The following is a 27,386-nucleotide window of genomic DNA, read 5'->3' as shown; positions in this document are numbered from 1 at the left end:
GAAGATACAGAAAACTGTGCCTTTATGTGCCCGAATTTGAGCAAGTTCTGGTTGACATTAAGAACAAAGCTTCAACCAAGTTTGAGGGAGGAAGGAAGGAAAGCTGGGGAGCCCAGGCCCTGTGGGAGTGGGGCAGAGGGATCTGGGGCCTTGCCAGCCTCTGCCAGGGTCCAGGAACAATCTGGGACCCACCCTCCTTCTCTGTCTGCCTAAGGCACCAGAAAGAACTACACACTCTTTCTTCTAAGGGGTTCACGTAACGAGCAGTCCCAGGCTGGCCGTGACAGTGCTCTTGTGGGGCAGTGGTTCGGGGCTGATGGGCAGCTAGATCAGCACGGACTTGGACCCCTGTGGTCAGCAGGCGACCCGGGGGATGGTGTGCTGTTGCAGCTGTGGGCAGCCCGGAGCCCAAGGGGCGGGCAGGCTACGGCCAAGACAAGGGAAGTGACCTCCCTGGGCAATAGTGCCGAGGGTGGCCATGGCCCTAAGTTTGGTCAGGGCCAGATGTAGGGTGGGAAGGAGGCCCAGAGGGACCCGCCCACCCCACGAGCAGCCTGGTCGCCCAGCTGGGTGGTTTGGGAGGGCTTTGTTGCCTAAGGAAACTCACCGTCCTTCCCAGGCAAACCGCCAGAGAGATTTATGAAAAACGGATGCTGGTCGGAGTAGGGTGAGGGGATGGGGTTGAGCTTCCCTCCCCTCCCACCGTGGTCAGGAGCAGACCCAGGAAAGACCAACTGGGGTGAGCCGTCCCCAGCCCAGCCTGGCTCCGGAAGAGACCCTCAGATGAGAGCTCACGTGTTTCGTCAGCTAAACAAGGGTCCCAAGGACTTGCTGTAGCGAGGCAGTTGTGAGAGTTGTGTGAGAACAGTTACGAGAGGTCAACACGTATAGTGCTCACTGCATGCCAGGCACCGCTCTGAATTCACGGCTCCTCCCCGTGTCCACTTCCACAGGCACAGAGAGGTTAAGTAACTGGGCCGAGATCACAGAGCTAGTAAGCGGGCAGAGTTGGGATTCGAAGCCAGGCAGTTGAGTTCAGGATCTTAAACCCTGCCTGGCATTGGCCTTGTACTTCATACTCAAGACAGAGAGGGCAGCCAATATTTTTTCAGCACCAACTGTCTGACTAGTGATGTACTACCCCCTTCATTTCATCGTCAGGGACGTTATCGTCATCAGGCCCGTTTTCCAGATGATGAGGCTGAGGCTCAGAGAGCACATCACGGAACTTGCACAAGGTCACGTAGTGATTCCATGACGAGTTATGGATTTCAATACAAGTCTGTCTCATCACAAAGCTCAGCACATAATAGCACCTCAATAAATGCAGAGTCCCTCCCCTCTTCTCTGAGTCCAGGAGTCTGTCCTGGACTCATGTCTGTCCTAGTCTGGCTGCAGTGTCCCACCCAGAGGTCCTGCACAGCGTCCCCATCTCAGCCAGACCACTTCCTGTTGGTGAGCCAGCCAGAAAAAGCCAGAATGAACGCAGACCTTAGACAGGGGCTGCCTGGAGCCTCCGCAGCACCCTGTCAGCCCACCCGCCTCCCTTACAGGGACCTTCGGACAAGGAGCCAGCCTCACAGACAAGGGCCGCATGGATCAGCAGCCGGCGGCTGGCCCCCGGGGCGGGAAGCCAGGTGCCCGCAGCCGCAGGAGAGAAGGGCCCCTCTTCTCTGCACTCAAAGGCGGATTGAAGAAGGCTGGCTCCGTGATTTTTCCAAGAAGCTTGTCCAGAGCCAGAGAATGGGAACATCTGTGCCCTGAGCTCTGTTCTGGATGCCGCTCAGGCCACAGTCTGGGGCTGGCGTCAGCTGGAGACAGCCCTGCGTGGAGGAGGTTCTGGCTTGCTGGCTGGCGGGTGGGGCCGGTCTGGCTGGCCAGCTGATGAGGGCAGCCGCTGGCCTCCACCCCAGGAGACGGGGAGCCCAGGCCCGGGGAGCAAGGATAGGGCGGGAGGCTTGGGCACCGGGGGCCTTCGCCATTGAGTGTTTGTGCAAAAGGGCTGTGGAGGCCACGGCATCCCAGCAGGTGGACCTCGGGCCCTGGCTCCAACTCCCCAGACCTCTAGACCCAAGGCACCTCCCTTCCGCCTCTGCCTCTCGAGACAGGGATCTGCGAGCGTCTCTTAGCTCTTTTCTAATCAGCCTCCTCATCAAGGCTACAAAGGAAGATAGAAGTCATCTGGCCAACTGCGTCTTCCTCTCTTTTCACACTTGGTATGTTTTTTAACTTTAACTTCACTTTCTTGAAAATAGAATATCTTGGCACGCTTCAAAGTGAAGGTGCTATACAAAGCCATACAGATCTGCCCTGACTTCCACTGGAGTTACGTCCTGATAAACCCATCGTAAATGAAAAGTACCATCTAATGAAAATGCACTTAATACACCCCACCTACTAAACCTCATAGCTGAGCCTCGCCTCCCTTGCACGTGCTCAGGACACTTACATGAGCCTACAGCTGGGCCAACTCGTCTAACACGAAGGCTGTTTTGTAAGAAAGTGTGGACTATCTCATGCACTTTATCGAACAGTGTCCTGAGAGTGAAATGCAGAACGCCTGTATGGGCACAGAATGGCTGGCCACGTCTCAGTGGTTCACCCTTGTGGATGCATGGCTGGCGGGGAGCTGCCATGACTCCGGCTGCCCAGCAGCAGGGGAGAGGATCGCACTTTAAGTATATCGCCGCTACCTGTGGCTGCAGCCACTCCCCCTCCCCCTCCCCTTCTTCCTCAATACCAGGTAACTACTCCATTAGGTCCGGGTGTGCCTTTCTGGAGCTTCCTTATGCAAAGCCAGCACGTGCAGATAATTTGTTTCCTTCCCCTTTCGTTGTATTAAAACAGATTATACATCATTCCGTATCTTACTGTTTTTACTTAATATATCCTGGAGACATTTCGTTATTTTTGACAATATCCTCATTTTTCCAGTTGTATAGTATTCCATCTCATGCCTATTCTTATTATTTGAGAGAGAGAAAGAGAGAGAGAGAGAAAGCAGGGGAGAGGGACAGAAGGAGAGAGGGAATCTTGAGCAGGCTCCATGGTCGGCGCCCCCATCTCGTGGCTATGCTATAGTTTATTAGCCAGCATCTTAAACATGAGCACAGGGGTTATTCCCAGTCTTTCCAACCTTATTTTCAAGTGAGATCTTGGGCGGCAGCTTGATTCATGCCAGGCTGCTCTGGTTAGAGGCGTGGTGGGTGAGGCTAACACCCTCCCGGCAGCCCCCCGCCAGGCCTTAGAAGAACCTCAGCACTCCAGGGAACATCACTTAAGAACCCCAATCTGCTTATTTTATAAATGGGAAACAGATGCAGAACAAGGACAAGACTGACCCACGGTCACAAGTTCTCCGGTGGCAGGACTGGAATTAGAAGCCAGGTCTCTTGGGCTCTGCCCTCCACACCAGCCATGTGTCATTCCCCAGGGGTATCCGACCAGGGCTCTGGGGCCACATAACCAGAGTGGGAGGCAGACGTCACCGTGAACCCAGCTGTGGACGCCAGGCCTCGTCTCTCTTACTCTCGGCTTCCATTTTCCCTCCCACCGCTTGGGGTCAGCTCCTTCACACTCCCAGCAGAGGGGGTCTTTGGGTGCACTAACGATGAGCCGCCCAAGCAGGACGAGCGAAGTCAGGCTGCTGAGCCAGTCCCTTAAGTAGTGGAGGGTCAGTGACGTGCAGGAGCAAGGAAGTCTGGGAGCCGCCCCCCCCCCCCCCCCGACTTCCGAGGCAGGTGTAAGCAGTTTGTGTTTTTGAAAAGAATCACTGGAGAGTGTTACTACTGGTAAGTGATGGAGGGAGTACTTTTTATGAAAGAGAAATATATTTACCGCCAAGCAAAAGTTGAGGGGAGGGAGGGTCTGTCGAATCAGGAAGGACTTAACCACCCAACGGGATCCCAGCAAGCCAACAGGAAAACAAGCAGAGAGGGTGGACGGAAGCGGAGGGAGGCCAGTTCACCTCCGAAAGGCCAAATCTAGGAGACACAGGGAAGAGGCAGGGTTTAGGGGGGGATTGGGGGTCTGTGGCACCACCTCCCCTCATCCTGGAGACAAGGAAGTAGACTCACCCAGCAGTAAGGTGACCTCCTCTGGGTCATGTGGCAGGTTTGTGGGCACAGTCCGAGCCCCGAGGACATTGCTGCCACACTTGTAGTAAGCAGGGTGCAGCGGCAGAAACAGAGCCAGCCTGGGAGCCGGGACACCTGGGTCCTATCTTAGACCCTGCCACACGCTGAGTGACTCTAGACAAGCCACGCCCCCTCCCGGGGGTCCAGTTGTACCTCCTTTAAGACCAGAGGGTGAGACTGAATGGGGGCGGCTTTTAAACTTTCTTTTGAGCTCCAAAGTGGGGGGGGGGCTGAACCCCATCTTGAAGTTGTGACAAATGGCCCTTAATCCCCATCAGCCGGGGATGCGGAGGGGGGGGGCGGGGGGGGGGAGCCGCCAGCAGGAAGCATGAGTGCTTGGACATGAGCGACTCACGTGAGGCCATCCCTCCACGCTTCTCTTGCTAAACCTCAGGATGGCCCGAGATGGAATCCCTCATCATCCTGGGAAGCAAGACCCAGGGTTGCATTCAATTTCATTGAGTTTAGTTTGTTGTTGTTGTTGTTGTTTTTTAAGTAGACTCCACGCCCAGCATGGAGCCCCACGTGGGGCTTGAGCGCACAACCCTGACATCAAGACCTGAGCTGAAATCAAGAGTCAGATGCCTCACCGACTGAGCCACTCAGGCACCCTCAGTTTGATTTAGGAAGACGTAATGAACGTCAGATTCCTTGCACCCAGACTTGTGGAGCGAAATGTGTGGTAAAAAGCCAGAAAAATCTCGCTTAAGGTTTGCCCACCATGGGGGCACTACCTTTAAACCCTCTCTATCCACCCAGCCTGCCCCTCCGTGAAGAACGCATACCTCACGCCCACATGGAGATGAGTGGCAGCCGGGTGGGTGCATCCCCTGTCCCTAGCCCACGGCTCTGTGTGCCGTGCCTTCTGGCCCTGGTGACCCTGGACGCTGTGCTCTGAGGCTTTGTGGCTGGGAGTTAGAGAGGAAGAGGCTTGTGGTTCTTTCCTGGCTACCAGGAAAAGGGCCTTTGGTCTCACTGCATGTACACACACACACACACACACACACACACACACACTGTACATGCATGCAGGCACACGCCTTTAAAGAGAGGCACGAGGGTGCTGACGGGGTCCCTTTTGGAGTCGGAGGGTGGGGTGTTGCGTGTAGGGTGCGGCTGGCGGGGCAGGTGGGGTGGAGGGAGGGGCTCACTGAGATGCTGGTGTGGGTGAGGACAGAAATGCCTAGACACCTGCTTGACAGTTTCTGCGCTCGAGGCAAATTTCCCTCAATCAGGAGCCATTGATTCTTGAATGCTAATGGCACAGCCTTTCCAGAATCATTCTCCCCACTCACCACCCTTGGCCTTGTCAAGAGACTTGTTTTATCCCAAGCCTCGCAGCTGGGTTTGGTCTGGCCTCAGAGCCATGAACACGTTTTATCTCTTTCAGCCGTGTGCCACTACCCACGGAGACACAGGGTGGTATTGTCCTCATCTACAACCCCAAACCTCCAAGGCTCTGAAAACTGAAAAAGCATTTTTGAAACATTCATTTGGTACCAAAATTTGACCTGAACAGACATGGGGCAATTACGGTCTTCATCGATTTCACTTATGTTCAAAAGTTTAGCTGCAGAAATACCAATGTATTTGATGACAAACGTGCTTTCGGACCCCCTTGGGGTGTTAACGTAATACAGAAGACATATGCCATGTTACCCGTGTGAAGCTGAGAAATTCTGATTTCAGAAACATATCTGACCCCAAGTGTTTGAGAAAAGGGATTGCAGGTTATATGCTGCAAATCCCATTTTACAGATGAGAAAACGAAGGCTCAGGGAATTTAAGTGCCTTCCCCGAGATTGCACGGCTAGGAAGTGGGAACACCAGATAAAAACGCCAAAGCCATGGCTCTAAACCCTTCGCTCTTTAGCCCAGCGTTCCAGCAGGCCTGGTAGGTGGGAGCCCGGGACCAAAGCTGGGGGCTATGGGAACACAGGACATGCCACAGAGCCCACTGCCGCCAGCCCACGGCCTCCTTCCACAGGACTCTGATGAGACATGTGCCTCGCCCTTTCCTCCCTGCCGCCAATACCAGAAAAAACCGCCATCTGAGGCGGTACAGCCCCACCTGGAGGAGGGCAGCCTCGGAGGTGAGCAGGCATGCGCCATGCGGTAAGAGCGTCGCAGTGGTAAGAACACGCTATGTGATAGAGTGACCGTTTGGAATCGTCTCCCCCCACCCCCCCCAGTTTTGCCTTAACATAGGACCTTTTGCCCTCTGGGAAGGGAGACACAGACCCAGCATTACCCTAAGGCGGAGGTCATGGAGGAACCACAGAACAGGACACAAGGCTTGATTTTACGTTTCAAAGCTGTCATCCAGGTGCTGGTCTGGAAAGGTCTAAGAGTGGTACTTAAGCACCTCTTACCACCAGGTGAGGACTTTTACGGCCCAGGAGACTGATTAGTAGCTTTCAATCCAGGGAGAGGGAGGGAGTTGGAAATGAACAACGCAGTGGTACCCGGACGCTGATGTGGGAGGCCGTTCGTGGCATCCCGGGGGAGGAGGGCACGGAGGGACCATAGGCCCCCTGCCCCTTTAAGGGCAGGGCCTGTAAGAGAAGGACACCTGGGCCTGGACCTCCGGGAGGTGACAGCCCTGAGGACGCAGCCAGGACTGGGCTGGGAGGAGGCGGTGGGGTGGAGGCGACCGAGTGGGATTCTGGGGTCTGAGTGGCCCTGAGGCAGCCCAGCAGATGCCTTCTAATCCGGGAGGGATGGTGCATCCTTCTGCTGCAGGAACGTAGCCAACTTTCCCGATGCTGGGAGGGGGCCTGGAATGTAACCGAGGGAGACGGCACCGAGGGCCTGACGGGGGTTTCCAAGTCATGACAGGGGACACCATGGCAAGAGCGGCAGGGACCATTCCTTTGGAGGCCATGGCATCACCCAAGGCCACTTGCCTGGGAGAGTCCACCAGCCTGGGGTGCAGTCGTGCCTCACACAGTGGCCTCCTCCGAGGGGTGGGGGACACCGGCACCTCCCCCAGCCCTGCTCCCTCCGCAGGAAGAGCTGCCCTGGTCCAAGGAACTATTTGCTGAGAGGCGCCTGCAGGGCTTAAGGGCCCGTACTGCGAGCCAGCAGCCAGCCTCCAGCCATTAGAGGCTTTGTCATTTTTGCTAATAATAAACCCTGGGGAGAAGCTGCGGCTGGAAAGAGAAACACAGAGCAAAGCCTGAGAATCTGCCCGGGATTCACAGAGTTCCTTCACAGCCCCCAATTACCAGCGGAGCCCTGGGGCCGCCTGGCCTTCTGGTGGGCTGTGCCAGGGGTGGGGGGCAGGGGCGCCGTCAGGGAGGCTGTGGGGGGGTGGTGTCACACTGTCTGTCCAACACCCCCCCCCCCCCCCCCTTCCCTGCCAACCTCCTTGAACCCACCCTGTGACTTCCAGCTGAGACTTACAGACTCTGGAGCCATTTAATGCCCCAGAGGGAGGGCTTGGGGAAGGAGAGGCATGGGCTTTCCAGCTGTGTGACCCTGGGCAAGGCACGCGCCCCCTCTGGGCTTTAATTCTCCCAGCCTGAGTTTCTAGAGGGGCTCCTGTCCACGCTCATCTAGGAGTAGGTAAATGGTGCCCCCATCAAAGCACGTCCTAGATTTGGCCAAGCCCTGCCTCCCAGGTGCTGTGCACGTTGGACCCGGAGGACGTGAGCGGGGACGGAAGGGCGGGGGCAGGGAAAGGAAGGAGGGCAGAGAGGGAGAAGGTGAGGAGGAACACTCAGAGTTACAAGGGGGCCGAGGGGCATAGAGGAGACGCTAGCTGGATGATCAGGGGCAAGCTACTCCACAGAGCCTCAGTTTCCTCATCTAGGCAATGGGCTTAATACCTACTCCGTGTCGATTCAATCAAAAGCATATAAAGGATTTCTCAGAAGGCCTGGCACATGGCAGGCTCGGCACGTGTCCCTCCCTCTCCCCTCGCCCTACTCTGGTCATAAGCACGTGCAGGCCTCGATCTGCACCAGCTCAGGGGCTGCAAACCTGTGTGGGCGCTGGAAGCCGCCCCAGGTGGGTCTGCTTTCCCTTCACAGCGTTTTCCAGAAGAGCTGATGTAGTTTCTTCCTTAAGCGTTCGGTAGCTGTGCGGTGTTTCAATTTCACATGCACATCCAGGTTTCCTGCTTCTTCGGAAGCATCTGGAGATTTGGGGACGCTGTGCCTGCCTTCCCTTAGGACGGTGGTGGCTGGCGGGAGCCGAGCAGCTCCCGTGCGCCTTTACTCGATGTTGTTTGCAACCTTCATCTGAGCTTATTTTTCTCTATTTTCCTTTTCCCGTACGCAGTTTGACACAAAACAGGAATACGATCGTGTCGCACGTGCTCGGTTTCCCTGCCGGCTGGCTCATCTTCCCGCCCGCCCCCCCTCCATCCAGGCGATACCCATGCCACCCGCCTCCTCCACAGCCTTCACCCTATTTCACATGCTCTGAAGTCATATCCTGACATACGTGTGCATAGGTACACACGTTTGCAGGGGCTGTCTGGAGATTTTTTCCCCCCCGTCTCACAAATATGAGGTTATGTTAGGGAAGCATTTCTGCATCTTGTCGACAGTCGGCCAGAGAGGCAGCTTGCCCGCCCCACCCCCCGCCCCAGGTTGGCCTCGGTCCCTCAGACCCCTTTACCACTTTCGTTCCTGGAGGGCTCCTGGAAGCCTCCTGGAGGCCTCTGCACTGACTCAGGGGCTCCTGGAGGCCTCTGCACTGACTGCCCCTTCTCTAGATCAGTGCTTCCCACCCTGAGGTCACACACACTGGGGACCACGGGTTGTGACAAGGGGCCCTTGGATCCAGGTGAGCACTGTACATGAGAGCAGGGGTCTGCGAATTTTTTATAGACTTTACAAAATATGATAAAGACCATACTTTTCATTTCTGGGTATTCATTTTGGCTTTTTAGAGCAATAAATCACCATCACCTTGGTGGCTTAAGACAACCAGAATGTATTCCCTTGCAGAATCGAAGAATCAGCAGGGCTGGGCTCTCTCTGCAGGCTGTAGGGGGTGGGGGTGGGGCGGTCCTTCCTTGCCCTTGGTTTGTGGCTGCTTAACCCCAATCTCCGCCTCCATCTGTGTGTCCAAATTTCTCCTTTCTGCAGCTGTTGGATTTAGGGCCCACCCTCAACCCAGGATGTTTCCATATCGAGATCCTTAGCTAATTACATCTGCAAAGGCCGTCTTTCCAAATAAGGTCATTTTGTGAGAGTCAGCATAGGCATGAATTTGGGGGGTACACTTCTATTTTTTTTTTAATTTTTTTAATGTTTATTTATTTTTGAGAGAGAGACAGAGACAGAATGTGAGCAGGGGAAGGGCAGAGAAAGAGGAAGACACAGAATCCGAAGCAGGCTCCAAGCTCCCAGCTGTCAGCACAGAGCCTGACGTGGGGCTTGAGCCCACAAACCACGAAATCACGGCCTGAGCTGAAGTTGGATGCTCAACCAACTGAGCCACCCAGGCGGCCCTTGCCTGGACACTTTTCAACTCACAGTGGTTCTCTTTAAAATCTTTTTTTTTTTTTTTTTTTAATGGTATCTTTTCCCGGTGTGTGTAATCTAAGTGTATTTGCTTGCTGTCTCTTTCAGGTTGGCGTCTGTCCATTGGAGTTCTTGCGGCCCAGTCCCTTGACCTTCATTCATGGTGAACTGTTTCCTTGTGTGTTTTATCACCTTTTAACATTCTTTAAGCTCCGTTTGGGCAGGACTCCTGTGAAGATTCCTTGCTGCCTGGGTTTTGGGAGCATTCATCCAGATAGCTGCACCTGCTCCCTGCTGCTGGGCCCTCCAGGCCAGTCGACTTTGGGCACTAATTTTGCTGATTTCTTAGGTGGGGAGCAGCTGTCCCTCAGAGATCACATATCTTTGGGCCTAAATCCACAAGCAGAGCAGACTTGACATTTTCATTTCTCCTGCGGAGACTTTTTAAATTTAAATCCAAAACTCATGCATGCGGCCTTGTGCTTTCCTCTTGCTGGTGGGCGTGGTCTTTCCTTGTCTACCAGTGTCTTGGCTCCAACTCCTTCCCTTGTGCCATTCCAAAGCCTCAATTCCTGACCCTAGTGGACATAAAGCCTGGCCTCCCGAGTGCCATGTTCTATTCTCCCTTCCACTTCTCCACAACCCCCTCCAACCCCACCCAGGCAGCAGAAACATCAACTCTGTCACTTAAGATCCACGAGATCCTTGAGCAAAGGATTTAATCCTAAAAACCCTTCCCGTCTTCTTTGCTTTGTTAATTCTGACTTTCCCTTTAAGACTTCGCTCCAAATCACCTCCTCCAGGAAGCCTTCCTGGATTCTACCGGTTCCATCTGCCATTGCTCCCAGATTAACACTTCTGAGCCTTTGCCTTACTGTGAAGCAACGTGGCATGGGCAGGCCACTGCAGGTTCCTGGGTCTCCTGAACATGACAGGTGGGTGTTAAGGTGAGAGAGAGGGTGGGGACGAGGGAGGTGGTACAGGAGCAGCAGGCGTGGATGACCGAGCCCCAGGAAGGAAGTTGGATTGTAGCTGTAAGTGATGACGTTTTCTAGCGGGGGGCACTCAATCTGATGCCCACTCTAGAACAGTCGCTCTGGCCACTAGGCATAGAATCGAATGCAGACTGGCCAAGAAGCCAGGTGGCCGGTTTGGAGACCTTCCAATTCCAGAGTCCAGGTGACTGGTGACGGCCCTTGAGCAAAGGCTGTTCAGGGGTGGAGGGTGGGGACAGATGGATGAATATTTGGGGAGCAAACATTCAACAAGTGCCAATGATGTGGAGGGGCCGAAGTGCCAGACGTCTGAGCTCCTAGGGGCAGCCATGGCCTCCCCTCTCTCTCCCGCTCCCTTAACCACCTCGGACCCCCTCCTGGTTGCTCCCACCCTGCCCGCCCCCACCCAGCACTGATACAGGGGGTGCTTTGGGTAGGAAGTCTGAAAGGGTCTCAGAGACGCAGACAGGGCTCCTGCCTTCTGCAGTCTCTCTGAGGAACCTCCCTAATAAACGTATTCACCCTTTTCCTACCTGCTCCTGGACACTTGGCTTGTGTGTCTCAGGATGGTTTGAATTTTTTAAAAAAAATTAAAATTCTCAGCCAGGCAAGCCAATTCCAGTGAATGACCACACAGTAAAACGTGACAAGGGCCCCTTTCACAGGCCCCGACTGCACCGAGCTGGCCAGGCGACCAGAGGCAGCTCTTGATGAATCAGCTTGTGTTAGAAGGTCAGTGACTCGAAGCCCCTGGGAGTCTGACTGCACAGTGACCCGTGCATTTATGATGGTGGTGCAAGGAGAGCCTATGTTGTCTTGGATGACAAGACCCCCACGATGATAGGTTGATTGACGGATTGATTGATTTTTAGTAATCCAGTCATGTATTTCTTGGTAATTTGGGTCCACACAAGAACTTGTTTTTACATTATTATAATTGTAATATGTGATTTTGTCTTTTTAAATGTTTAGACTCACTTTTCCATGTTGCCAGGGTAGGGTTAATAATTACCTTTTTATTTTGTTTTTAATTCTTTTTTAAAGGTCTATTCATTTTTGAGAGACAGAGCATGAGAGGGGGAGGGGCAGAGAGAGAGAGAGAGAAGGAGACACAGAATCTGAAGCAGGCTCTAGGCTCTGAGCTGTCAGCATAGAGCCTGATACGGGGCTTGAAGCCACAAACCACAAGATCATGACCTGAGCCAATAACCCACTGAGCCACCCAGATGCCCCTTTGTTTTTAAAACCCTGTTATCAAGGTGTCATTGACATGTAAAAAGCTGTAAATATTTAATGTATACGACTCAAACTGGGGGCAAATATATGCCATGAAGTCATCATCACCATCAAGGCCATGTACATATATATCACCTCCAAAAGTTTCTTCCCACCCCCTTTATTATAACTATAATTACTGCGTGCGTGCGTGCGTGTGTGTGTGTGTGTGCGCGCATGTGCGTGGCAAGAAAACTCTCCCCAGCCCCATGACTGCTGATTTTAAGTTGTTCATTCAACCAAAATCTATGGTGTCCACATCGTGCCAGGGACTGTTTGAGGCCCAGAAACCCAGTGGTGAGTGCAGAGGCCAGACCCTTGTTCTCACGGAGCTCCCCTCAAGCCGGGGAGCCAGACAGCAAGCCCATAAACTCGTTCAATACTCTAACGAGGTAACTTTGAGCAGCAAAGAACACAATGAAGAAGATAAAACAGGGCCGCAGGATGGAGCACCGGATGCTACTTTTAAGAAGATCCTTCTACTCAAGTGACATGTCACTTGAGAACTGAGGGACAAGAGATGGCCATGCCCCAGACAGAGGGAAGAAGCACAAAAGACCTTGAGGGGGGGACAAGGTGGCCATGAGGAGATTGTGTGCTTCAGGGTCGTAGGATCCGGGAGGGTAAGAGTGTCCTGGGGACAGCGAGCACTTGAGATGGCAGGTCACAGGAAGTACGGGAGCCAGTGTGTGGCTGGATGGTCACCAGCGAAGGCGGTGACCGTGCAGCCACCCTACCTACCAGCCACCCTACCAGCCAGCAATTCCACTCCTAGGTCTTCTCTCAACAGATATGAGGGCATACTCTACAAGACTTATGCAAGAAGGTTCACAGCAGCTTTTTAAATTTTTTTTTTAACATTTATTTATTTTTGAGACAGAGAGCATGAACAGGGGAGGGTCAGAGAAAGAGGGAGACACAGAATCTGAAACAGGCTCCAGGCTCTGAGCTGTCAGCACAGAGCCTAATGTGGGGCTCAAACCCACGGACTGCAAAATCATGACCTGAGCCGAAGTCGGACGCTTAACCGACTGAGCCACCCAGGTGCCCCTCACAGCAGCTTTTTAAAAAAAAAGTTAAGTCATTTATTTATTTATTTTAAAGTTTATTTATTTTTGAGAGAGAGAGAGAGGGAGAGAGAGAGAGAGGGAGAGAGAGAGGGAATCCCGAGCAGGGTCCGTGCTGTCAGCGCAGAGCCTGACGCAGGGCTCAAACTCACTCACCAGGGAGATCATGAGCTGAGTTGGCCGGGTAACCAACCGAGCCATCCAGGCACCGCTACAGCACCCCCATTTTTCATGAGGATCAAATGCTGAAGCCAGCCAATACAGCCATCAACAGGAAGCCAGCTAACCAGATGGTGGCAGGCTCAGACATAGACTATGACTCAACCATACAAGAGAATCAAGTGTGTGCACACACACACACGCACACAACCCGCATGCATCTCAAAAACTTACGCTGAGCGCAAGCCAACACCCAAGAGTATACACTGTAGGATTCCAGAGCAGGCGAGGCGAATCTGGGGGGAAAATCAGAACAGCGTCCCCTCTTGGGGAGGGGGCATGGACTGACTCAGCAAAGGCATGAGGAAGCTTTCTGGGGCGATGCTATCCCTCCAAATTGTCACGGAGGTTGGCAACACATAGGTTTCACATCTCCCAAAACTCACTGATGGGTACTCTCCAGACTTGTGCCTGTCTCTGTATATAAATTTTACCTCAGGGACACCTGGGTGGCTCAGTTGGTTAAGCGTCTGACTCTTGATTTCAGCTCAGGTCACGATCTCACGGTTTGGGAGTTCGAGCCTTGCATTGGGCTCTGCATTGACACTGCAGAGCCTGCTTGGGATCCCCTCTCTCTCTCTCTCTCTCTGCCCCTCCCCCACTTGTGTGCACCTGCACTCTCTCTGTCTTTCAAAATAAATAAACTTAAAAAAATTAAATTTGGGGACACCTGGGTGGCTCAGCGGGCTGAGCATCTGACTTTGGTTTAGGTCATGATCTCATGGCTCGTCGGTTCAAGCCCCACATCAGGCTCCGTGCTGACAGCTCGGAGCCTGGAGCCTGCTTCGGATTCTGTGTCTCCCTCTCTCTCTCTCTGCCTCTCCCCCACTCACGCTCACACGTGCTCGCTCGCTCTCAAAAATAAATAAAGCTTAAAAATTAAAAAAAAATTAAAATTTACCTCAGAGAATAGAAAAGAACCAGAAACAAACACTGAGCTCTGGAATGCTGAAGGCTTTAAGGGCTGGAGTGCACTGATGTTTCAAGTACATAAAAAAAGACACGTGATGGCGATACGCATGTTAACTGAAGAGTCTGGGTGGTGGGTGGATGGGTGTTCCTGTATAATTTTTTCAAGTTAGAAAAATTTCACTCCCCGTATTAACCCCCAATACACACATTCTGAACAAAAATCTTATGTATCTGGGTTGGACTGATGACAATAAGAGACAGTGTATCTCTAAACTCTTTCTGTGTTTTGTTTTAACAAAGTCCATCGTACAGAAGCCAGTCTCAAAGAAGTACGGTAGGGATGGGCCAAGAAATGTAAAAATTTCATCAAGCTCAGGATATTTATTTTTTTAACTTTTATCCAAAGCGAGGTAAATGATGAAGTTAAAAAAAAATCATCTTCAGGGCTAATTCCGTCACCATTTTCTTTTTTCTTTTTTTTAATGTTTTATTTATTTTTGAGACAGGGAGAGACAGAGCATGAACAGGGGAGGGTCAGAGAGAGGGAGACACAGAATCCGAAACAGGCTCCAGGCTCCGAGCTGTCAGCACAGAGCCCGACGCGGGGCTCGAACTCACGGACCATGAGATCATGACCTGAGCCGAAGTCGGCCGCTTAACCGACTGAGCCACCCAGGCGCCCCCCGTCACCATTTTCAACAACCATCCTGACAAATTCTAGTTAAATAATCTTTCAGTGAAAAAAAATGGACTCTGGACCCATGATTTTTTTGTGCATGGAGTTTTTTTTTGGATGGAAAATAAATTCCATTCAAATTCAAGATTCCATTCCATTCAAATTTATTCAAAATTCAAAGTGTTTCATCTTTCTGTAAACTGATAACTTTTTACAAATGTGCAGCATTAAGATAGACATATACTACCTTGTTGGTAACTGTTTTAAATTATGGAACATATGTTTTTTTAAAGATGTTATCTTTAATCTCTACACCCAACGTGGAGCTCGAAGACTGCAGCCCTGAGATCACGAGTTGTGTGTCCTACCAACTGAGCTGGTCAGGTGCCCCAAATTATGGAACGCGTTATAACCATCTGCAGAAATTTTATTTTTTCCAAATTTCTAATTTTTTGTTTTTGTCCTTTGATCTTATTTGATATTAGAAAGCATGGTGATATAGAAACAACCTTAGTGTCCACTAATGGATGAATGGATAAAGACATTTATACACATACATATACATCCACACACACACACGAGGATATGACTCGGCTCCCCAAAAGAAAGGAGACCCTGCCATTTGCAACAACATGGATGAACTTGGAGGACAGTATGCGAAATGCAGTAAGCCAGACACAGAAAAAAAAATCTGCATGATATCACTAATATGTGCAATCTTAAAAAAATCAAATTCATAGGGGTGCCTGGGTGGCTCAGTCAGTTGAGCGTCTGACTCTTCGCTTTGGCTCGGGTCAAGATCTCATGGTTTGTGGGTTCAAGCCCCGCGATGGGCTCTGTGCTGACAGTGTGGTGCCTGCTTGGGATTTTCCCCTTCTCTCTGCCCTGCCCCTGCTCTCTTTTCTCTTTCAAAAATAAATAAATAAACATTAAAAAAATAAAATTCAGGGCACCTGGGTGGCTCAGTCAGTTAAGTGTCCAGCTTTGGCTCAGGTCATGATCTCATGGTTCATGATTGAGCCCTGCGTCGGGCTCTGTGCTCACAGCTCAGAGCGTGGAGCCTGCTTCAGATTTTGTGACTCCCTCTCTCTGACCCTACCCCGCTCATGCTCTGTCTCTCTCAAAAATAAATAAACATTTAAAAAATTAAAAAAAAAATCAAATTCATAGAAGCAGAAGGTAGCACAGTGGTTACCAGGGGCAGGTGATGAGGGTAGTGGGGAGATGTTGGTCAAAGGGTATAACACTGCAGTTATGCAGAATGAATAGTTCTACAGATCTAATGTACAACATGATGACTAACTTAAGACTGAATTGAATCCTGGAAATTTGCTAAGAGTAGATTTCAGGTGCTCTCACCACACACATGCACACACACACACACATACACACACAAGTAACTGGGACATGATATAGTAGCTTGATCATAGTAATCACGTCACTATATATTTATATGGCAGGTGATCATGTTGTACCCCTTAAATATATACAATTTTTATTTATTATTTTTTTAATGTTTATTTTTGAGAGAGCGACAGAGACAGTGCATGAGTGGGGAGGGCAGAGAGAGAGGGAGAATCCGAAGCAGGCTCCAGGCTCCGAGCCGTCAGCACAGAGCCCGACGCAGGGCTCAAACTCACAGAGTTTGAGCCAAAGTCGGACGCACAACTGATTGAGCCACCCAGGTGCCCCTTTATTTCTTTTTTAAAAAAGCAGTGAGTACTAAGCCTGGAAAAGTGAGTTAGTCCCAAATTATAGGGGATCTTAACTGTCACATGGAGAAACTTGAATGTTATCTTTTTAGCAAATGTTTGAGATTTCTGAGAAGGTTAATGACATGGTTTAAAAAATAAAGTTTCAGGAAGATTCATGTGACATATGTGCACAGCATGCCTAATGTAGTAAAAACGATTTAACATGAAAAACATTTTAATAAAAAGCAATGGCACACACATACTTTTCTGACACGAAGTCTTCAGGTCCTCAAAATACCGAGCATATTGGAGAAATACGCAAATCTGCTTGTCCAATTGACAGATTTAAAAAGTTGGGGAAAACGTATCTTGCAGAAATCTCAGTCGTTTGAATATTTCCGCAGGACCTTCTGCCTAGTAACCGTTTTGCTCTGTATGTGATAGTAGTTGTCTATACCTACCCCCCTTCCTATCACATAATAAAGACAAGAATTTTCAGCTTCATGTGTTGGCCTTTCTGTAATTCATACTTTTCTCTCTCTTCACTAAGCCTGTCTAGTGTTGCCATTTTTTTTTTTTTTGTTTTGGCAAGATGTTCTCCACGAAGGGAAGCAGTGCATTGATTCACATTCTGGCTCGGTCTCCTTAATCGGGATAATTACTTTTCCTATCCCGGCAGCTGTTCCATCAAACACGCTCCCACACAAAACACAACTCCAAGCCGCATTTGCTGACTCTGGTCATTCTCTTGGACCTTGTGACAATGTCCAGTCGCTATAAAAGTTTCTAAATGTCTACTCTCATTCTCTGTCCTCATCTCACTGTGGACCAGGAACAGTCTGCCACCAGCACGAATCTGCAAGCCCCACTTGGACTGACGTTGCACAGAGCCCACCCGGGGAAGTACGTGACGGGAGACCCACGGTAGGGTGTAAGGTAGAGAAACGAACTGAAGCTTGAGAGGTCCCGCAGCCCAGGGATGCTCTGAGGCTGCAGTCCAGGAAGGAGACAATCTGGGGAGAAGAAATGCTCAGAGAGGCTACCAAATATTTCCCCAAACACTTCTCCTGGCACTAAGGGATGGCCAGCCCAGACAGAAGCTTAAATCCATGCTCCTTGACCTACTCTGTCTGGTTCGGCAACATTAGGAAACTGCTCGTTTGGGAGTTCTGAGAGGGTCCCTTGGAAGCTCCTCACCTTTTGTTGTTCTCAAAATCTCTTTGAGAATATGACTGTGAACGCTCATTTCAGAAATATGCATGCACACCCCCCCCAAAAAAAATATTGCATTCAGTCTCAGGGCCTTTATAGACCTCCTATAATCCACCCCAGGACTTTCAAGGGGCCCTAGGAAGCTTGCCTTGGAGGAATAAGTCAGCTGGTCCGCGAACTACCTGTACTACCTTCCCCTCCGGTGTGGGTAAACAGAGTCCTGGGCTCACACTCAGGGCTCCCCCTTGTGGTGCCCCCCACCCCCCCGAGTGCCAGAGGCCTCCAAGCAGGCAGGAGAGTCCTCATGAGGACAGGCAAGGAGTCTGAGTCCTATTGATGATGCCTCACAACCATCGTCATGGTCCCGCCTTCCTTACGTGACTCAGGTGGTTTTGGGAACCCCATCGTGCGACCCTCCAGAAAGTAACTACTGGAACCTTTGGGGAAGGCGGATTGCAGTTCTATTCTTCAACATTTGGATTAAAACACTTCCCAGAGAGGTGGCCGTGGTCTGCCGTATGCATCCTGAGGAAACGGGGGGGGGGGTTACTTTCTGAACCAGGGCTCTGCTGGGGCCACCAGGAGAAGGAAAGGGCCAGGGAGAACTGAGCAAGAGAGAGAGAGAGAGAGAGAGGGAGAGATCAAGGTGCGGAATCTGGCAAGGACAGGCCATTCACTGCCTGTGGGCTACATTAAGCATTTGGGACTTGGTGGGAGCCACTGTTGAGCTGTAATCAGGGCAGCAATGCTCACTCACAGAGAAGCCTTGGCGATTTTATCCCCTCATTGGCAGATATCCAATGAGGGGTGTTCCAAAAAGCAAGAGGGGGATCCTGAGCTCAAACACTAAACACTCATCTACAGTGGCCACATCCCATATCTGTTATCAGTAAGTACAATGTGACAGACAAGAGTCACCCATTTCAACTTTACAGTGACTGTGACATAGGGGAGATGAGGGTGTTCTGAGAAAGATTTAGCCTGTGTGTGTGTGTGTGTGTGTGTGTGTGTGTGTGTGTGTGTGTGTGTGTCCTAGCAACAGGGGAAGTTACCTCGGGTTACCTCGGCCACCCGTGGGAGATCATCTGTGATGCAATGTATAGAGGAGGCATGTTGGGTCCCCCGGAACCACTCAGGTTACTCGGGGGGCTGGCAGTGGCTCAAGAGCCCTACTTCCTGGAAAGGCGGCGTTTCAAAACTCAGAAAGGAAAGGTTGTGGAGCCCCGGTGCAGGAGTCCCCACGAGAGGGAAGCGTCAATTCCCAGAGCGCACAGTCAGCCCCACCCAGAGAAGGGCTGCTTGTCTTTATTCTGCCCAAATTGATTTCATGAACCCCTGCTCACGGGTCACAACTTTCAGCGTTCGAAGATACGGGCTGTGTCCTGCCCCCGTCCTTTTGGGACGGATGCAACAATCCACTCAGGAGGACACAACCATCTAATAGCAGAGTTGGGACCCGGAACCAGGGCCTCCAGCATCCAGCCCCACTGATCCTTCCTCTTTGGCACCTCTAGGATCTCCGGAAAAGACTTTCCACTTTCCACTCTCCCAGGGAGCTGACGTCCTGGCACGTGTCGGGAAGGGGTCCCTGCACAAATCTGGACTAAAAAAAGCCATCACGTCCCAACCACAGGTGCACAGACAAAGCACCCTCAACCCCTCTGCGGGTACAATGGGCAGAGGAGACCCTCGGGGATCCGGGAAGCACCAGGCATCCAGCTCAACCCAGGGCAACGTGATGCAAGATGAGGTGGTCCCCAAGTGACAAGGGCATTCGCAGCCTCCTTAGAGGTGCACGGACATCTTACTGGGTAATAAGGTCCGGCATGTGCATGGTAGAGAATTCACACCCGAGGGAAGGTCCCCTTGGAAAGCCGTGGCGTGTCTGACGTGCCACACGCCCATGGACACGTCCTTTGACAGTGAGATGCCACCCCCACCACCTCACCGATAGCCCCAAGTTTCAATCCTTTGCCTCACTGTGAAGGGCCCCCAGAACACCCCCATGCCCTTGGGCTATCCCTCGCGGGCATGACAGAGCCAGCCTGGCCTCCAGGACAAAGTGTGGTGTGAAGGACTCATGCCAGGCCATTGAGCCAACAAACCTCCAATCTGAGGGCCGGAATAACAGCAATTATTTACGTATTCTTGGAAACCCTAAAATTTTCTTTCTTTTAGTCTGTACTAATTTTTTCCTCTGGGCTTCAGAACAGACTTGCAATTGTCAGCACAACAGTTGAACCTCCCTCCCTCTCCCCTCCCTTCTCCCAAAACACCACACACACACACACACACACACACACACACACACACACACACACGAGAAACCCATGCAGGCAGGGTCCTCTGTGGATTTACAGACAGCCCACGATCCCAGGGAATCTGAGCCCTTCCTCTGTGACATCTAGTCGGTGTACGAGAACCCAGGCCCCCCCCCCACCCCCCCACCGCAAGACTCAGTGGGTGCATGAGTCACAGTTGGTGAAGGGTGGTGTTGGGGATAGGGCTGGTGAAAAGGCTCCTCTTCAAACAGCTCGAACCCCTGGAGAAGTGGCCCAGCAAGGTTAGCCACAGTCGCTTTGCCCACAGTGGATCCAAACCAGGAGCCCCTTGGTCTCTGCAGCCAGTAGGCGGCGCCCTTGTGTCTGGTACCCAGTTTGGCAGAGACAGAGGCTCCCACCTCTACCTGAGCCTTGCCACTGACATGCCTCTCCCATAGTGGCCCCTGATGACCAGTGAGTAGCTGCCACTTAGAGCCAGCTGCTCCAGGAGAAGCACCCTGCATGCCCCTCCGTCGCTAACCAGACAAGCGAGGGCTCGTCGTCACGTCGCCGCCCGGATTGTACTTGGGGTCTCCGGTGACATCACTTCCTCAACCCTCACTCACCCATTTTCCAGTAAGTGTGCCCAGAGCACCAGAGCTAACTGAAACAAGACGTGGGCTTACACGTTAAAGTAGCCTTCAGCGGGGAGGCCAGGGCTGCTTCTGGAAAATGTTAACGCTTTCCTGTTGGATGCCAAGCCCTCTTGGAACTAAGCTTCAAACGAAACCTCATCTGTAAAATGAGGGGGTTGGACGATCCCAGGGAGCCATTCTGACTCTGACAGTTTATGCCTACTATGAAAAGAAAACCCAATAGAGCCCTGGGCGGGGGAGCCGGGGCGACTTCTGGTCGGCGTGGGATTGTCACAAACAAAGTGGTTGTGAATCAGTTTTTATTTTAGGCCTTGCAGCTGATAGATTAATTTCTTTTTTATGGGCCACACTCTGCATAATTCCAAGAAACTCACTCCATCAGAGGCTCCAGTGACATCACCAACCACCAGATAGGAGGCCCCGATGTTCAAACCTCAGGCTGAGGGGCTGTTCGAAGACTTGGCTCCGGGTGAAAAGAGGCTGTTTTGGTTACCCGATGGAGTTGCCACGGAGACCACGTTTCTCCCCCTCCATCCACCTTCGGGAAGTCAGATCATCAGAGGGTTTCCCACCTACCCATCCCCAGACTTGAATTTAATGGCTCCAATCTTGGGTCAGGCAAATCCATCATCCTTGAAGAGATCTTGAAGACAGACGGACAAAAGCTCTGTTTTCTGGACAGCTGGGCAAATTGAATTTGGCCATATAATTTTGGCTTGGAGGTTTATTGCTTATTTGTTTGTTTGTTTAATTATTTAATGATTTTTCATGGAATTTTTCCATTTGGGTACAGTCTTCCTGAGACCTCCTAAGCTATTTATTTGGAAAAGAAAAAGTCTTTTTTTTTTTTTTTTTTTTTTTGTAAAGACAGAGAGGAGAGCGGTTTATAGTCATTTCAGCTGGAAGGCCAAAACCGCCGAATACAGAAATGTGTTTCGAGGACACCAGCCAGGAATGAGATGAACCACAACCAGGACCAGAGGGCAGTTTCTTAATTGACAAAGCAAGGAGCTTTCTCTGTACTCCGGTGCTAAATTCTCTAGAATCCTGGGATCTCCACACTGAAAGAGACCTCACGAGCCACCTAGTACAACCACCCGATCTATGGCAGGCAATCTGCTTTCCTTCATCCTGGGCTGATGGCATCCATTCTCCACCTTACTGGGCAGTCAATTCTGTGTTCGTCTACTTCGGATGAGAAAAATCTTCTGAAGTTCTTACATGGAGCCGAAAACGGCCTCCCTGTAACCAACTTTGCATCCCAGGGGCAGGTCTGTTTTCAGGAGGCCCCTGCAGGGGAAAAACTACAAACTCTCGTCCAAGTTGGCTTGGACAATACCCTTAGTAACAACCCTTCAAGTATTCTCAGCAGCTATGATGTTTCCCTCCCTTCTGGCTTGTTCCTCCAGTTCTTTTAATGACTCTTCACTTCATGGTCATTTCCAGACACTTCACCATCCTGGCCACTTGCCTCTGGATGCTTTCCAAGTTGTCAGCATCCCCTCTGCACTGGGGCTGGGGCCTGGACGTGGTGCTTCCTGATTCTGTGTTGACGGCTGATGGATGTAGGGACAAGCCCAGGCTTGAAGTTACAAGGCCACATGCAGACATCACACCAGAAACTGGCCACGGGACACATCCTGTCCTGTCATCAGGATAATCCTCGATCGGCCGGCAACACGATGGCACGTTGTCTACCATGAGAACTACGTGCCGCGTAGCCTTGAATGTGTCTCTGGAGGATCAAAGTATGGTTGGAAGTGACTGGCTTTTTCATTCAGTGAATACTTAGCGTTTATCTGCTAAGAGCTTATATTTCTGGTCATGGAAATGAGGCTTTGGAGCTGTGACAATAAATGGCACAGTCTCTACCCTCAAGGAGATTAAATAATCTACAAAAGCCTAATTGGCCCAGATGGGCCAGCTCTAAGCAACTTTGGAAGAACACTGTTTGTGACAAAAATATATATGTATAGTCATAGATGATTGGACATGGAAGGAGCCTCAGGAAGCTTGGATTCCTATCCTCTGTTTGGAGATGTACAAACTGAGCCTCAGAACCCGTTCATCCACCTCGCCATCCACCCACCCATTCACTCAACAGAGGTATTTACTGAACGGCCACCATATGCAAGGTAACATGCTTGCGGGGAGTCCAGTGCAAATGGCAATAGCAGATAAGACGTGGTAAGTGACATTGCTGGTGCGTGGGATACGAGCTCCAGCTGAAAGATCTGAGAAAATCCACTTGGTTGGATCAGAGGCAGGATCAGAAAGCAGATCTTCTGACACCTGGCACTGGGCTTTTCCCAACGCACCGTGATACGGCTCGTTAATGACTAGATGGTACATGACAGAGCACGTGCTCTATTTGGGGGAACTCTGTCCTGATGGAATCCTATGTGGACATCGCAGGCAGTATTTCTGTAACTGGTGAATGTGCCGGCTGTGCAGAAATAATGTTTCACCTCTGCAAAGCACGATGCAGAAGCCAGAGGCATTCCTGTCTGTCTTCCAGGAGCACAGACAATCCGTCCTTAGCTCTTGCCAAAGGTCTACTAAAATTTTCTCCCAGGAGCCACCAAAGAGAAAATCCAACTTGCTTTCCTGCTCTTTGAGCTCCAGGAGATTGGATGTTATTGATTTTCTTAAAACATTCTCCTTCCTTGGTTCCCGGGGTGCATCTCTCTCTGCCACCCCCTTGCCGACTGTTGCTTATTGGTCCCTCAACCATGAACATCTTCAGGAATATCACCTTACACACTGTGGCTGCTCAATAAATAACTTGCTGGGTGTGTCTGGGGGGCTCAGGTGGTTAAGCTCAGGTCTCGATCAGGTCAGCTGAGGACTTCAGCTCAGGTCATGATCTCACGGTTCGTGGGTTCAGGCCCTGTATCGGGCTCTGCACTGACAGCCTGGAGCCTGCTTTGGATTCTGTGTCTCCCTCTCTGACTCTCTGCCCCTCCCCTGCTTGTGTGTGCACGTGCGCACTCTCTCTCTCTCTCAAAAATAAATAAATAAGCATTTAAAAAGAATAGATAGATAGATAGATAGATAGATAGATAGATAGATAGATAGTTGAGTGGATGAGTGGATGGGTGGCTAGGTGGATGAAAGACAAGTTCCGCAGCTCAGTTTGTCCATCTGTAAACCAGAGGGTATGAATTCCAGCTTCTTTCATGGTCTTCTCACCTCAGTGTCTCCCCTTGAGGACCCACCCATTCACAGAACCTCTGCTGTCACCTCTATGTCCGAAATTTCCAAATCGACAAGGGCCCCTTATTCCACTTGGCTCTGCTTCCCTTGCTCCAAACTCAGTAGGTCTCAAATCATGTCACCCTTTCCAGACCCTACTCTCCTCCACGCCAAACCTGCGTGTCCTTTCCACAACCCCAACCAGCATCCATTCTCTAAGTCCATGCGGCTCAAAACACAGATAAAGTTTTGCTTTCCCCTCTCATTGTAGATCTTAGACATCTACAGAACATCATTAGGGATTCCTTCCTTACACTTGTTTAATTTTATCCATCCATCTATCCATGAATCCATCCTTCATCCTTCAAGAACACTCCAGCCTACTCTGGGATGACTAGGTCAAGTTCTGGGGAAGCCAGAGCCCTGCTCCCCAAGCCCGGGGTGATGTCACATCTCGCTACGACTGCTGGCATACTCATCCACCAGGCGTCTAGGCTCGGCCCACCCTGGGTGATCCTGGCCTCTCAAAGGCCCTCACCTTCCTTTCACTCTTGAGTACAAGATCAAGCCCAAGAGCATGTGCCAGGCCACCCTACCCACAGAGGTGATTTGCTCGACAGCAAATGGCCCTCTTGCTCCTCTGTGAGGGAGGCCTCTCTCTCCTGAGATTGGGCCATAACCTGAAATCAGACCTTACTATAGGATAGGCAGTTGGGAGCAAAAGGCTCCCCAGGGCTGAGCAGGGCCCCTTCCAATGCAGCCCAGACCCAATGCCTTCCCTCCTCTGCTTCCTCTCTCCACTACCCACCTCTGCTCCAAATGCCAGCATTGAGCCCTCCTCTATGGCTCTTTTCCAAGAGGAGAAGGGATGAGGAGGGCTGTATATTAGCCAAACATCCTTAACCTCCCCAGGAGCATGGATGCAAATGGCCAGGGGAAAACCCCTTTCAAGCCGTGTTGGGGTACATGGAGCTGTCATGTGCTCCCAGCTGCTCGTGACCCTCCCCGCGCTCACGTAAAGATTTTCCATCTGATCCCAGTTACATGTGCATCCAGATTCCAAGGCTTACAGAAAATCGGAGCTGAGAGGGCCCTCGGACACCAACCGATGTAATCCTCTGCTGTGCAGATGAGAAAACCACAGCTTGGTGAATTCCCGAGGTCACTTAGTGAGGCAGGGACAGGACTGGAACTAGGAGGCAGAGGGCCGGCCCAGTGGGCGGGATGGTGACAATGAGCTACCCATGGTAGCTGGGGGCTCTAGTTTCTGCCCCTCAAATTTGGGGTCACACAGGTTTGGCTAGTGGAGCCAGGCAGACAGTGTGAATACAGAATAGTAGAGAACCGGGTGGGGGCCCTGAGCAGAGGTGGGGAGCGTGTCCAGTGACAGGCAGCCCATGCTTGACCTGAGAGCCTGGCACAACGGGGGAGGCCAGGAACAGCCCAGCAAGGACTTGAACTTCGTGTTCCCTACCAAGGGCCCGATCATCTGGGGAGCCAGCCAATTTGGAGGAAGGACCCCCTTCCTGGCCTCTCTGCCTACTGGCAGGATGCCCGGCCAGGACGCAGCTCCTACCGCCCAATGTTCCCACCACTGCCGGAGACACAGGCACCCTGCCCGCTCACCTCACCCCTCGTGTCCAGACGTGCTCAAGATGCGGGCTCCCTCTGCCAAGGGCCCTCAGGTCCAGAAAATCTAGGTCCGTGTTCAGGGACTGAGGCTCCCAGTGTACTAAAAAACACAGAAATGCCAGAACAGGGTTACAAAAATCGAGGTGTGTTCAAAACATTTCCTGTGAACAAATTAATACTCTACACCCACGCACACTCCCCAAATATAATGCAACATGGCTGTGCTATTCACAAAATCATCACAGAAGTGAGTTATACGCAAATTCAGAACATGCATTTGAAGCTGCACGGTGAAGGTCTCCTTCAGCCAATCTCTGGGGCTGGGTGTGAAACCTCCCTCCAAGGTAACATCTCAGGTAGAAATGTGAAGTCCTTCCAGAATGTGGGACAGGGACCAAACAGCTCTCTGGAGTCCCAGCGCCGCCCCCTCGGTCGGCTCCGCCTCTGAGAAGCACAGCCCTGGGGGGGGGGTTCCACCTCCAGGCGAAGAGGGGTGCCTCCCCGCCCCCACGTACACACCCAGCCCCGAGCCCCTACCTCAGACAGAGAGAGGGAAAGCGGGCAGCCCCCAGGGACAACGCAGGAGTGGAGGGCTGCCGTGGGCAGTCAGCCCTGACTGAATGGGGCCTTTTTTCTGTCACACCACCCAGGAGGGGGACGTAATCCCTCCCCAGCCACACAGAGCCTTCTCAATCCTGGTGGCACAGTGCACCGTTCACACAGCTCAGGAAACAAAATAAATATATTCTCCCTCAAAGACCCCACAATGGGGCTTTTTCATGGCAGAGAACCAAGAACAGCCCCCTCCCCTCCACATGGCTGAGGGGCTGTCCTCCTGAGCCCTTGCCCAACCCTTCCCGAGACTCAGGGGCCACCTGCCCTGGTCACAGCCCGGTATGGACAGTGGCCCTGTGGGTAGGTGTCGAGCAGAGCCCGTAAGTGTCTGCAGAAAGGACGGAGGCAAGAGAGGAACCTAACATTTACCGATTTCCTACTGTGTGTCACAGAGACGCAGCGAGGACACTCTTTCTTGATGGATTAAAGCACCAGCAGATTACGTTCCTCAGGACTGAAGACGTGGGCACTTACTTAGGGCTACTCTTGAGACTCTCGGTGGGCCATGCAAAGCTCCAGCCATGGTGAAGGGGGGGCCTTTATCACACCAAGCCCAGAACTGTCCTGTGTCCCCATGTCTTTAGGGAGGCTTACTTTCAGGGGGATGTCAACCAGCCCTGGGAAGACTTCCCCTGTAATCTGCCCTATTCCCTGGCCACAGCCAAACCAAATCAACACGCCTACCTCCGCTCACTGACACACCCACCCGCCAAGCCCCTCTTTCTGGAACTCCCTCTTTTCTTTCTACTTTCCTTTCTCTAAGATCATGGGAAGCCATGATAATAAACAGATAATACCCAGCAAGTGTTTACTCTGGCCCAAACACCTCTGAACTCAAGCATCACCTCTTACAGGAAGCCTTCCCTGACTTCACCTAGCTTTGCGACCATCTGTCCAAGGGCCTCTCCCCATCTGGGTGGGAGGGCCTAGAGGTTACAGCCTTGCCCCACCCCCCACCTCTGAGTGCCCAGCGCCTTTCCTAGAGATGACCCTAGGGCTTGGGTGAACGCTTCCACCAAGTACAGGTGCCTGCAGAACACCTTGAACTGGTGCAAGTTCTGACTCAGTGTCATCGTGACCGTCTAGGAGTCCGCATCCCAGCTGTGAGGCCTGGGCATGTCATTTAACCATCTAAGCTTTATTTTTTGCTTTGTTTTTGGCTTTCGTTAGCTTTTATTTTTTTAATTATATTAATTTAATTTTTTTTGAGAGTGAGCGAGAGGGAGAGGGGTGGAGGGAGACGGAGAGAGAATCTGAAGCAAGATCCATGCCCGGCACCGAGCCTGACTCAGGGCTCCATCCACGACCCTGTGATCAAGGCCTGAGCTGAAATCAAGAGTCGGATGCTCAACCGACTGAGCCAA

The 27,386-nt window shown here is 51.6% G+C and overlaps 1 long non-coding RNA gene across 1 annotated transcript in view; it reads right to left on the bottom strand.

The window, feature by feature from the left end:
* Window positions 1–27,386, bottom strand: part of LOC109273418 (uncharacterized) — a 131,096-nt gene that overhangs the window by 6,462 nt on the left and 97,248 nt on the right. The window contains exon 2 of the long non-coding RNA XR_008416896.1: window positions 25,402–25,507. This is a non-coding gene — a long non-coding RNA (uncharacterized LOC109273418). The remainder of the gene's footprint in view (window positions 1–25,401; window positions 25,508–27,386) is intronic.

Source organism: Panthera pardus, unplaced genomic scaffold, assembly GCF_024362965.1.
Source record: "Panthera pardus isolate Hobbes unplaced genomic scaffold, ASM2436296v1 HiC_scaffold_23, whole genome shotgun sequence".
In the NCBI taxonomy this organism is placed as follows: Eukaryota; Metazoa; Chordata; class Mammalia; order Carnivora; family Felidae; genus Panthera; species Panthera pardus.
Note: the sequence above shows the minus strand (reverse complement) of the source record. Positions and strands in the feature narration are given on the sequence as shown.